We start from the raw sequence: 12940 nt of genomic DNA, 5'->3' as shown, positions 1-12940 counted from the left end.
TCTTGTGGACAGAGCTGGGGAGAGGACTGATGTAGGGGCATTTAGCCTTTTCAAGAGTCTTCAGAGTCTACTGATGGGTCCTGGCCAATTTTAATACCTTTTGTTGTCACGAGGAGGGTCTTTCGGCTGACCGGAGTCTCCCACGCAGCAGCAACAGTCTCTAGGAGGGGCCCTGACCGGGGTTGGAAGCCTATTCTGGTTCTGCTGGGCTACTGGCTCAATGCATGGTCTGGGTGAGTTTCTCTCCCTCACCTAATTCTTCAAGGTAGTAGGTGGATGAAATCCCCTTGTGGGTAAAGCCCTGAGACTCACTGGAATCTCAAGTATTTGGTAGCTCTGGAAAGTATGGTGCGTTATTCATTTAGGTCCCTGCCCCAAAGCCGAGCCACTGAAGCTTTTGATAAAAATACTCTGGAAATCCAGACTTGAGCACTCAGAAGACATGGATTGAAGTCCCATTTCTGCTAAGAAATCACTGGGTGACCTTGGGCAATTTCCTGCCCTACACGGTGTCCGCAGGTGTCCAATGGAAGGGCCTCCTGTTTCTCTAGGACAGAAATTCTCAAGCTTTTTGGTCTTAGGGTCCCTTCACACTCTTAACAATCATTGAGGAGCCCAAAGAGCTCTTGCTCATGTGGCCTCTCTCTATCTATAGATATTTACAGTTTTAGGAATTGAAACTGAGAGAACTTTAAAATATTTATTAATTCATTTTAAAATAAAAATAATAAACCCATTATATGTTAACATAAATAACTATATTTTCCAAAACAAAAACGATTAGTAAGAAGAGCAACATTGTTTTACGTTTTTGTAAATCTCTTTAATGTCAGGCTTAATAGAAGACAGCTGGATTCTTGTAACTGCTTCTGCATTCAATCTGTTGTGATATCACATCGTGTTGTCTCTGGAAAAATCCACGGCGAAACTGGGTGAGGAGAGGGGAAAAGGGAAACATATCTTGGTACTATTGTGAAAAGAGTTTTGGTCATGTAGGCCCCAGAAAGGGTCTCAGGGACCCTCAGGGGTCCCTGGACCACATTGTTGGAACTGCCACTCTAGAATAAACAGGACTGTGTTCCTATGTTACTGCATTACTGAGGACCACACCCCCACTCCAAATTAAGTCCCGCACAAGGCGTCCTGCTCCCCCAGGTTGTCTACAAATTGACGTTTAAGTTTTTTCTAGGAGGGTGCAGCTTCCCCACCCCTAAATCTTGAGAGAAGTAAGTCTTTTTATCTCCAGAGTCTATACCTGTATTGGGGTCGGACCACGCAGAAGACTGTGTGCACCTACCAACTTGGGGTCTGTAACGGATGTCAAGTTGGCTTACACAGTCCATAAAGAAGAAAAATCAAGCCAATAGAAACAAGCAAACAAGTACGCAAAAGGTAGCTTCAGTTACCTGTTAGAGAAACAGAATGACTAATTCAGACATCAAAGTAATTGGGCACATCACGTGGAGCGGGCCTTCCAAACGACAGGGCTGCTCTAGAGTGGAAATGAGTATGCGTGGAATCGCATGCAGAATGCACAAGGAGAATAAGCTGATAACGTTTCAGCCAACAGTGCTGTGTGGCCTCCTGCATTCAGACAGACAGTGCTAGACCACAATCCAAAGACTGGGTTTGGGCATGGGAAGTCTGCTGCCAGTTCCATGTGCGTGTGTGTGATCTGGGCAGGTTAATTCCCCCTGGCTCGTCTCCCGACCTGTAAAATGGAAAAAGTGTCACTGTCCTGCCTTTCTTCAGGTCTGTAGGGCACCGCAGTGATGAAGATGGCTGGAGAAGGCCCTGGGAAATGGTGCTGTGCTTTGTAGATGTCAGGGCCCCTCAGGAAAAGGTCAGAGACCAGGACTGGGACGGGCAGCACCCACAGAGAAAGCTGCCAGCCTGGCTGTCTTGGGGAATAATGGCCAAGTTCTCCTTACCAATCCTCCCCCCCTCCCCTGCCTTCCCCCGCCCCCCCTGCCCCGGCCTGATCCCGTCTCCACGCTGGCATGAAGAAGGAGTCGGAAGGCCATGTTCAGAAAGAGTCTTCCTGTTCTCAGTTTCTCACAGGCTTAGCTGAGCCCCTCCAAGGTGGGAGCAGATGCAACTCCCCTGGGTTTGGGTAGAGACAACTGTTTCCCTTGGAAAGCTTGCTGCTAATCTGCACGGTGTCTGCCAAGCCCCAGGAGCCAGCTGAAGCCATGCGCCCAGGGTGTTTTGTCAATGTCTCCATACAGCCTTCGCCAGCCGTTGCCTACCTCCTATCCGCTGCTGGACAAACTGTGACCTGCCCCCAGTCAGGCTGGTCGGCGGAGACTGACAGTGAGGCCTGATCCACCAAAGTGACCGTGGACAGCAAATGGCAGAGGGCCAGGATGGCACCAACGCCAAGAAGTACTCATGCCTTGCCACTGTGGCTGTTGGTCGTGATCTTATGGAAGTAAAGGATGGTTCCAGAAGTACCAAAGGGGTGACGAGCACAGGCTGCTTTAACTGCTTCTCAGAGAAGAATGATTGTGTGCCATTTCCTCTGTGCCAACCACTGTGCTTAGGGCTTTATCCTTATGATGTATAAACATGTGGGCCTCACTGGAACCACCACACAGCAGAGTGGGAAGGGAAACTTTGGCCAACTGAGATGATCACTCGACAGTGCCTGGGATCAAAGCCAAAATGGCTGCCACCCACCGAAGGACCTTCCACTCTCCCTGTCACTCATTGTGACAGGGTGGGAGGAGCCAGTCTGCCTAAAGTTCAACTTGGAGAGCATCTATCAAGACACACCTGGAGAAGGCTGTGGAGGCAGAGTTTCTGGGCTGTGTGTGACTGAACTGAGGGGACCTCAGTTTCACAGAAAAGGCAACAAGAACGAACCTCAGTACTTATACCGGTCTTCATTTAACATTTTACAAAAAGCCATGACCTCTACCACCTCTCTGGAACCTCTCATTAAGCCCAGAGGTCAGCAGGACAGGAGCCTCATCCCTTTTGTACAAATGAGAATTCTAAAGTTCAGAGAGGTGAGGCAACTTAGCTGCCCAAAGACCCATACCTCGTGTCAGAGGCTGAATACTGGCCCCCAAAGATGTCCATGTCCCAATCCCTGCAACCAGTGAATGTTATACGGCAGAGGGGACTTTGCAGGTGTGATTAAATAAAGGATCTTGAGAAGGAGAGATTAGCCTGAATTTTCTGGATGGGCCCTAAATGCCATCACAAGTGTCCTTATAAGAGGGAAGCTGAGGGAGATTTGACACAGACAGAAGAGGAGAAGGCCACGTGATGTCAGAAGCAGAGGTTGGAGTGATGCACTTTGAAGATGGAGGAAGGGGCCACGAGCCAAGGAATGCAGGCAGCCACCAGAAGCTGGAAAAGGCCAAGGAAATGGATTCTCCCCTCAGAGCCTCCAGAAGGAGCCAGCTTGTTGACATCTTGACTTTAGCCAAATGAAACTAACTTTGGGCTTCTGCCCCCTAGAACGAGGAGAGTAAATTTACATTATTTTAAGCCACTAAGTTGGTGGTAATCTCTTACAGCAGCCACGGGAAACTGATTGGTCGGCTAATGGCAAAGCTGGGACAGAGGCCAGTCCTCTCATCACCCAGACAGAGGCAGAAGGCCGCCTCTGCTCTTGGCAAAGCTTCCCCAGGGATGGCACAGGCAGGGGCAGAGGATGGGAGGACTTCGGGAGGAGACGATGATGGTTCAGGAACAGGAGGCTGCTGGGAGCCACCAGCTCAAAGTCCCTTGCTTGAGGCTCGTCATGTGACTTATCCGACCCTTCAAGGAAGGGACTAGGAGCATGGAGGCCATGGCCTGTCCCTGAGCCCAGGGGCTGGGATGCTCAGCCCCTTGCGGACTGCATGAGGACCTGCCGACTGAGACTGGAGTGATGGCTTCTGCAGTCTGTCACTGCCTCCTTCACTGAGTCCTAGGTGCCCCTGCTGATGTGAGGTGGCCTCTGTCTGACTCCAGGTTCCTGTGGCACTGAGGTAAGTACAATCCAGGAGGGGAGTTTGGAGCAGCGCTCACCCTCTGGTGGGGGTGAAAATTGGCCATTCCCCTCAGAGAGAGGAGGCCCTTGGCAATTGTCAGGGCTCTTCCCTCCCTAGTGCCCACACAGCAGTAGGCAGATCTGGTTGGGGCCGGAAGAAGTGAGTTCTACATTCTTCCCTCCCTGAGGGCCCTACCTGTGGTCACGGAGCGGGGCATGGGGAAGTGTAATGGATGACAGCCCCTTGGTGCTTTGTTAAGTGAAAATTAAAATCATCGGGAAATGTTGGCATTTCTTCTCTTCTCTCCCCTTCCCCATCTCCCTTCTTCTGAGCTTCTCGATCTCTCTGTTCTAGCTCTTCCTCTTTTGCCTTTTTTCCTAGTTCATTTTAAGTTCCTCAAACTTCCTAGCTCTGAGAACAACTCTGTGCTTGAGGCTTGGATTTCAGAACTTTTAAAAATCACCTTGAATCTTTAGGGTGTGTATGAACTGCTTCTCAACTTGAGCAATGGCGGGGGTCAAAGTTTCGGGGCCTCCAGCCAGCAGCACCACAAGGTTACGTAAGAGCTGCTGACAACACAATCCCCTCCCCCCATCCCAGTGACTCCAGCACCCTTGCTTTTCGAGTTGAGTCGCAGAGCCTGGGCAAGCATGAACAATTGGTTTTCATTTCAAAACTCAACTTCTAATGGGCACTTCCAAGTCATTTCCTTAAGCTCCTACTATATTCCAAACTTTGGTCCAGTTAAGTTCTGTGAAACTCAAACTTTGTGTTTTGGGATTCTACTTTTCTCTAAATTTCACGAGGTAGGGGAAAGAGTGTACTTCCATTGGGCACTGGTTGGAATGGAAACCTCACAGAGCTTGCCAAGCTGATCCCTAGAATACCTCTGCACTGGGCTGTTCCACCGAGCAGGTTCCTGGCCATCTAAGCACTTAGATGGCGCGGCAGGTGACTTTGAGATGCCCTTCTTTACAGGAACACAGGCCATCAGCCGCATCTCCAACATCTGTAAAAGGGACAATATCTAAACTACTTTCACAAGCATATTTCATTTTCCCCCTTGCCATTATTCTGGGCATTATCCAGGGCAATATCCTTATCCCACGTCACAGGTCCAGGGCATCCCCAGGGCCACTCAGCCAGCCCCAGAGTGGAGCTCCTGGAATGGTGAAGCTGGAAGTGCCATTGGAAATTACTGTATCAATCTTTCCTTGTTCTATAAACATGGACACTAAAGGCCTCAAAGAGGGAATAGGCCCCGCAAATGGCTGGTGGCCCAGCGGGACCAACTCAGGCCTTACCCAACCAACGCTCCCCTTAGCCCCCCAACATCCCTCCCTTCCTGGGCCCGGGCACTTGGCCACCATGTTTACCTTCAAAGCCAGGTGCCAGCCTGGGGAGGAGCCGCATCTTCTGTTTTTGAGAAATTGGCAGGGCACGGCAAAGCAGGCGTGTGTGCGTGTGAGCTAGTGTAAGGACTGCCTGTGTCGTTTGCGAAACAACAAATCTCAGGACTGGGAGGCTGGTCAAAAGTCAGTACAGATGCACTCGTTTACACAAAGGGGCGTGCTGTGGGAGAGTTGTGGGCGAATCACTGTTCTGTAAATTGAATCTTTAACCCCCCTGGGGCGCAACCTATTGCAGCCCACTGAGAACTCCTAGTATGAAGCAAAGGGTCTTCTTGTAATGCAAATCACCGCCCCCTAATTGGCCTGCTTTGTAACTTCTGGGCCTACAATTGCTTAAGGGGGTCATGTCCCTTTGTCACCAATTGTACATTTTTTATTTTGTCTCGCACAAAGCAGGGAAGGTGCCAAGGTCAACTCGGACCTGGCTGCTGCTGCCTCCAGCCTGGAGAAGACCCATCTGAACCGGGGGCAGACCCGGTCCGGTCCGCTGCCTCCCCTCCCCTGCCCCGAGGAGCTTGGTGCAGAGCAGCTAATCGGGAAGCTGGGAGTGCAGGTGGCACTCCGTACCACCTGGAGCCATCTCCGAGAGAGTGTCCACATCCTCCGAGGCTGGCGAGGAATACCAATTGCACGGTTACTGGGCCCCCTCAGGAACCCACAAGAGGAAATTAAAAGGCATACACACGCCTGGAATAAAGGGCCCTCTTCTTGCAGCTAATCACCGAAATTGGTCACTGGGTTGTCCCCTCCCCCCTTTGGTGAAAGACATGGTCTTTCTCTTTTCTGGCTCATCACTGTGTTCTTAGAAATGTGCGAGGGGGGCTGAGCTTTGCACGGGCCTCCCCTCACCGTCCTCCCCCGCAGCCCTCGCTTTCTCCTCAGTCCTTGCTTTTCCCAGCATGAGGGGCAACAGTTTGTGCCATCTAATACAGGAGACAGATCAGTCCCAGCCCCAAGGCCATGCGGGTGGGAGGAGTGGCCCTGCATCTCTATGAGTGCCTCCTGCAGGGCCCCTTGCAGGTTGCAAAACGTTTCCACTTCCCTCGCTGCAAGTGCTTCACAACCTGATTAGGCTTACTGCTGCCATTTTACCTCAATGAAGTGGCCTGAAATAACAGGCCTGGTAGTCAGGGCTCGAACCCAGGACTTTAGCTTCAGGGTCCACTGCCTCCTGCTAGTGTGTGTGTCTCTGGGCTGTCGGGCAATGGGAGAACCCTCTGCATCCCCTTATCGAAGTCTGGGCAGCCCCGAGAGCAGGAGCAGGAGCAGGATGACGCCTGCGGCTGCCGGGAGAGACCACAAGGGAGAGGGGGGCTTTATGTAACAATTGTCCCAGCAGCGAGCACTGCCCAGGCACTCACGAGATGCCCTCTCAAGGCCTGCTGAGAGGCAGCAGGAGGGAGATCTCAGGGAAGAGCCTGCCTACCCCGGGAAGGCCTCGTCTGGGGGCCTCCCTTTCCCCTGCCAGGCTAGTGACGGGGTTGGGTCACCTGATCTCCAGGACCGCTTTCCCCATGAGTTCCGGAGAGTTGATCTAAGCTGTGGTCTGGCCTCCTGTCCCGGCTGTGGGCACTTAGGTCTGTGGGTGCTCTGCAGAGGCCTGGCCCAGAGAAGACGCAGGTGATGTGGCCTGTGATCTTAGTGTTGATGGGAAATCCTAATATTTATACTATAGTGTGTTGAGTGTTGACCCCCTAAAAGATAGGTCCACTCGGAATCTGTAAATGTGACCTTATTTATAAAAGGATCTTTGCAGATGTAATGAAGTTAAGGGTCTCAAGATGAGATATTCTGATTATCCAGGTTGGCCCTAAATCTAGCAACAGGGGTTCTTATAAGAGAGAGGAAAAAGGAGATCTGAGACACACAGGGAAGAAGATGGAAGCAGAGATTGGAGGGACACAGCCACAAGCCAAGGAATGCCTGGGGCCACCAGAAGCTGGAAAAGGCGGTTCTTGGAGTCTTCAGAGGGAGCACGGCCCTGCCGACACCTTGATTTCAGACTCTGGCCTCCAGAACTGTGAGAGAAGAAATAAATAAATACATACATAAATAAATTTCTGCATAAATGAATACGTTTCTTTTGTTTTAAGTCACCAAGGTTGTGATAATTTGTTATGGCAGTCACAGGAAACCAACACACGTACGGTGCCACATGGTAGCAGCAATACCAAGGAGAGGAAGGATGGAAAAAGAGGAAGGAGAAGGGAAAAAGGAGAAGAAACCATTACCAGCAGCAAAGGTAACACTTCCCCTGGTAGATGCAAGGGCCAGGCAGGCACTGTCCTAGATGCGCTCAGAGCATGAGCCCATTGCACTGCTACCACACCCTGACAAAGCAGGCCCTTCCCCTGGGCCCACCGCGCAGGAACCGGGATGGGAGCCCCAACAGGGGGGACCACAGGCCTGCCTTGCCCCTGGGTGGACCAGCACAGTGGGGGGCCACTTGCTGGGCTGCTGATGGGGGGCCCGCCAGTAGCCTGGATCAACTGCAGGCTACAGAAATGAACGTCGTGATAAGGGCTTTAAGAGGCACAAAGAGCATGTGGTCTTTGCAGGTTCAGGAGAGAGAAGATGCATTTCTGGATCTAACCCTAGAGGGATGGGACAGGGCCAGCCTAACCCAGACCTCTGAGCCTCCCTGTTCCCTCCCAAAACACCACAGAGTTGGCCCCACAGGAAAGCAGGAGCCTTTGGTGGATCCAGCCCTGGGGCTCCCAACCCAATACCAGGTTTTCTCTCCTGGGGCGCATGTCTCAGTAACTGGCGAGAAACCTGGGCACACCCCTGACTCCCCCGTTCTCTTTTCTCTCCCCAACCTCTCAACAACCAATCTTGTCAATTCACTTCCTAAATATTTCTCTCCCTCTGCTCTCAAGTGTCTGTTGCCACTGCGGCCCAGGCCTTGGAGCCCTCGCACGGAGGGATGTGGCTGCTGCTTCCCCTTGTCCTCCATTTGCATGCAAGCATTCCTCCTGCTGTGACTCCCATGGGACAGCAAGGCAGCACTAGGACGCTTTAGTTGCATTATGCAGCTTCCTCTTGGTTATGACATGATCAGAGTTGGGAAGTGGGGCTATGGGGGTGGGAGGGAGGAAGTGTCGCCTGTGATTGATGGACGAAGGGGCCTGTGCTAGCCGAGTGGCTGGCCACACCTCTGGCCTCTGGCGGTTGGGAGCTGGGCCGCAAAGAGAATTTTCTGAGCAGCATGCTTTTGTACATGGTAATACTGCGGTACTCATCACTATCCGTGGGCACCTTCAATGGAGTTTTGCTTCTTCTTTATTTCTTCCTGAAAAACTATTATTAAATTATTTGCATCTTATCAATCACACTATCTCAAAATTGGGGACAGGCAGTATTTGGGCAGTAGAGAAACTTGACTTTGGCTTTCTGTGCTGTTCAGGATGGGCTCGGTGGTATTCACGTATGTTCTGTCCACTTGGAGCAGCTGATTATCTTAGCTTGCAAAAACTAAGTATACCCACAACTATTTTTTAAAAAATCTTTTTTATTAAAATCCTTGCAGGAAAAAAATGGTTTTTTATTGCAAGTCCAGAATTCTCTAGCCCCTAGCCCTTTGCTATGTTTTCATAATATAACACTTGCGAGTGGGACATTTTTAGGAGCTCAGCAGTCACATCAGAGCACAGCATGGGGCCCCAACATCATATCCTTTGTCTCCTTCTATTATGCTTATTTACATGGCTGGCACCTTGCAGGATCAAGAAGGGAGCTCCTGGAGGGCAGGGATACTGTCCTTTTCACTGCTGTACTCCCAATGGATAGCACATAGTAGGCCTGGTACCCAGTAGGTGCTCCATAAAGGTTTTTTTGGTTTTACTGAGTAAGTGAATGAATGAGTTCACTGGGAACTGAGGCTCAGAGCAGATCATAAGCTAGTGAAAGGCAGAGCTGGGGCGCAAACCCAGGGCTGATGTCAGAGTTCATGCTCTGTCCCCTCCCCACACCAAAGTGACGGCAGGATGAAGTCCTTGCGCTGATGTTCCTATGGGAGCAGCTGTGAAGAGGCTGAGGGGCTGAGAAGAAGCTGTGGACAAAGGCAGCAAGTCCCTAAATGGGCAAGGTGCGAGGTGGGTGGCTCAGGAGGGCTGCCCCAGGGGCTGTGAACCTGGGAAGGGGGGCTAAATCAGGGAGGTTCTGGAGACAGACTCCAGGGGTTTGGGTATGACATCTAGCCGTGGCCTTGGGGGCCTTACTTTCCCAGCAGCTAGAGGAGCTGAAAGGAAATGGTCCAGCCTTGGCTAAAGTAAGGAGGAAGCAGGAAGGCGACTTTGGAGACATCTGCAAAGCCTGAGGCCACCTGAGCAATATCTTCACTCATCTCAGGTGTTAACAGAATGAACCCCAAGTCCCTGCTCCAAGAAAAGGGGGATGCCTGAGACACCTGGACTGGGCAGCCTGCAGAGAAGGAGTAGCAGGAGAGGCCCGGGCAGAACTCAGGATCTTCAAATCCTGAGTCTGCTATGTGGGGTGACTCTGGATCTCTTCTCTCTCAGTTGATTTTCCTGCCTTTTTATGCCCTCTCTTGGAATTGGTTAATTTCCTTGCCAACAAGCAATGGAGGAAGCAATAAGATGCACACCTCGCCTTCAATTCTATCCAACAAAAATCCATTGCCTATCTTACCATGTGTGAGGCGTCAGGGACCAGAGGGCAAGTTCAACTCCATCCCCTAGAGGGCGAAAGAGACTCCTGGTTAAGTGAGTTGTCCACAAGGCCAACCATGATCTTGAATGGACCGTAGGGAAGGGACTAGAGCAGAGGGAGGGAGTCATTCTCAGCTCTGTGAGGCTGGGAAGGGTTCTTGGAAGTGGGGTTTGAGCTGAGCCTGGAGAGCTGGAAAGAAGGTGGGCAGGTGTGGAAAAGTATCCTCGGTGAGGATGAAGTGAGCAGGGGCCTGGGGGCAGAGGAGGGCAGGATATTCTGTGGGGCAAAGGGGCCAGCCTGCGATACAGACCTGTGTGAGGATGGGAGGGGGGTTGGGGAGAGGGTGGCCGCAGAGGGAGGCTGGGTCCATGTGATGTTGAGGGCCAGACCTAGCAGCTCACACAGCATCTCACAGGCACCAGAGAGTCATCAAAGGCTTGTGCGCAACGGCAGGAGCCAGACTGGACTTTGGGAAAACACCTCTGTGGCTGAATGGAGGAATATCTATCTATCTATCTACCTATCTATCTCCTCTGCATGGGACATTTTTCTTCTCTTTCTCTTTTACTTTTTTTCCTTTCCTGAGGAAGCTTTGTGGTTGACAGAGAGACATAACCAGCTCAGAGGCAATGCAGATTCCAGTACCTAACACACCAGAATTCAGGTGATGTATAGACTGCCTGCTACCCATCAGCCCTGTAGTGGGGGGGCCTGGTCAAACACCACAGCAGTAGCAGCAAGCTCTGAGAAGCATTGGAAACAGCCTGGAAGACTATGTGGGCTCCCCTATACTCCTAATGTTCATACTGTAGTGTGATGAATGGCGGCCCCCAAAAGATATGTCCACCTGGAACCCGTGAATGTGACCTTACTTGGAAAAAGTGTCCTTGCAGATGTAATTAAGGTAAGAATTTCAAGAACAGATCATCCTGGATTATCCGGGTAGGCCCTAAATCCAATGGCAAGTGTCCTGAGAAGAGGAGAAATGCAGAGGAGAAAGCCTTGGGAAGATGGAGGCAGAGATTGGAGTGACACAGCCACAAGCCCAGGAATACCTGGAGGCTCCGGAAGCTGCAGGAGGCAAGGAAGGATCCTCCCCTGGAGCCTGCAGAGGGAGACCAGCCCTGCTGACCCCTTGATTTCAGCCCAGTGATAGGAACTCTCTCAAAGACCATGCGCACTCCTAGAAGGCAGGGGCCATGTCCTACTCCTCATTGTAGCCCCAGCATCTAACACAAGGCCTGGCACGTACTGAGTACTCAGTAAATGTTGGCTGCATGGATGAATGGGGGCATTATTGCTGGGAGTTCACGGATCCACGTGTATACCAAGCCCTGTCTGTAGATGGATGCCTTCCATATTTATATCGCTGTTTGTCCTTTTGTGTTCCTCAAACAACAGATAATAAAAGTATTGCTAGCTGCTGTTATGCGGAGTCTCCAAAATGTTTTGATACTGGAGCAGAGGTGAGAAGGGCAGACAAGGAAAGGAGGCCCCGCCCTGTGATTCTTCCTTTCCATCACAGCCTGTTATAAAGCCAAACTGGAGAAGTACCAAGACACAGTCTTCGAGGCCAGTCAGCATCTAGTCAACCTGGACACTGACCAACCACTCTTGGCCAATGGCAGCGCACCGGGTAGGCAGAGGTGGCTTTGGTGGAGACAGGGAATTGCAAGCTGCCCTCCTGCAGACATCCACCAGCAGGGGCTAGGGAGGAGCCCAGTGAGGCAGGAAATGTCCATGGAGTTGCCAGTGCCATCTGGCCACTTCCTCACCCTCAGTCCCCTGGTGACATGGCCAGTTTAGAATCTGTCTGCTGGAAAGAGTCTAGTCAGATAAGCCTATTCCCAGGAGCTTTCCCCATATCCCGTTTGGAGACGTTTTTGCAGTAATAATTGGTAATTTGCTCGTCAATTCCTCCTTACAGGCTCTGGTTCCAGGAGAGTTCTGGAGCCAGGCTTTTGAGAGCTGCTCATGTCCCTTACAGGCCCCGAGACCAACGTGCTGGCTAAAGAGAAATGGCTTAGACAACTTGCCTTAAATAATCTGGCAAGTGAACCTCCTCTCTTTATTCATTAGGGATATTTGCACCTAAATAGCCTCTTTCTTTCTTGGGATTTGAATCCCCAGCCAGGGCGAGGTGTGGGGATTGACAAGGCTGGGGCTCAGGAGGCTGGTGGACATGGCCAAATTGAGACGTGTCTGCAAAGGCAAGAGATGCGCCCGGACCAGGAGACCGTGGTGCTGGCGCGCGGTGGTGTTACGCAGCCCTTCCTCTGCCTCCAGCGCCCTCTCTCACCTCAGAGCTGCTTCAAGGGTTTTTGTACTCAAGACTGAGGTCCGAGGGGATTTTCCTCATGCCAAGGAACTGGGATCAGGTAGCTCTCAGATCTTCTCCTGGCTTCTTCACTGGCGAGATGAGGGGCCGCGGACAAGCCCTGTCCTGGCTCACCAGTCTGTCAAGGCGGGGATGCTGAGAAGAAAGGCTGCTCACAAGGTGATCGGCAGACTGTGCCGAGGAGAAGGGAGGCTGGGGGCAGGCGGACTCTGGTTCTGCTGGGCCTGTGACCTGTGCCTAGGGCTGCCTGCCTGTCGGGCCCTCACCCAATTGTGCTGGGGCCAAAGGGGCCCCCTCGGGCAAGTGCTTTCTGAAACTAAGGTTGAAGGAAGAAAGGTTCCCCTCCCGGGCACTGTTAACTGAACTTCTTTCTTGAAATACTAACTTTTTCCTAAGGCGGTAAAGCTCCTTTAACATACTTGTGATGGAATTTCATTCATTTTCTTGTTTCAAAGTCTTCACGCTCTCACCATGTCTTTGCTGATGTATCTGACAAGACAAAAAAAGCTTCTATACAAATTAGCTACATTTTC

General features: G+C 51.4%; 1 long non-coding RNA gene across 5 annotated transcripts in view; it reads right to left on the bottom strand.

Annotated features, from left to right (window-relative positions):
- Window positions 1–736: 736 nt before the first annotated feature.
- LOC106834964 (uncharacterized) overlaps window positions 737–12940 on the bottom strand; it is a 145364-nt gene continuing 133160 nt past the window's right edge. For all 5 annotated transcript variants that reach the window (XR_011499554.1, XR_011499556.1, XR_011499555.1 and 2 more), the window contains 3 exons: window positions 5363–12896; window positions 4874–4995; window positions 737–928 (listed from right to left, as the gene is read on the bottom strand). This is a non-coding gene — a long non-coding RNA (uncharacterized lncRNA). The remainder of the gene's footprint in view (window positions 929–4873; window positions 4996–5362; window positions 12897–12940) is intronic.

The sequence above is a fragment of the Equus asinus genome, chromosome X (assembly GCF_041296235.1).
Source record: "Equus asinus isolate D_3611 breed Donkey chromosome X, EquAss-T2T_v2, whole genome shotgun sequence".
NCBI lineage: Eukaryota > Metazoa > Chordata > Mammalia > Perissodactyla > Equidae > Equus > Equus asinus.
This window is presented reverse-complemented; position numbering and strand designations above follow the sequence as displayed.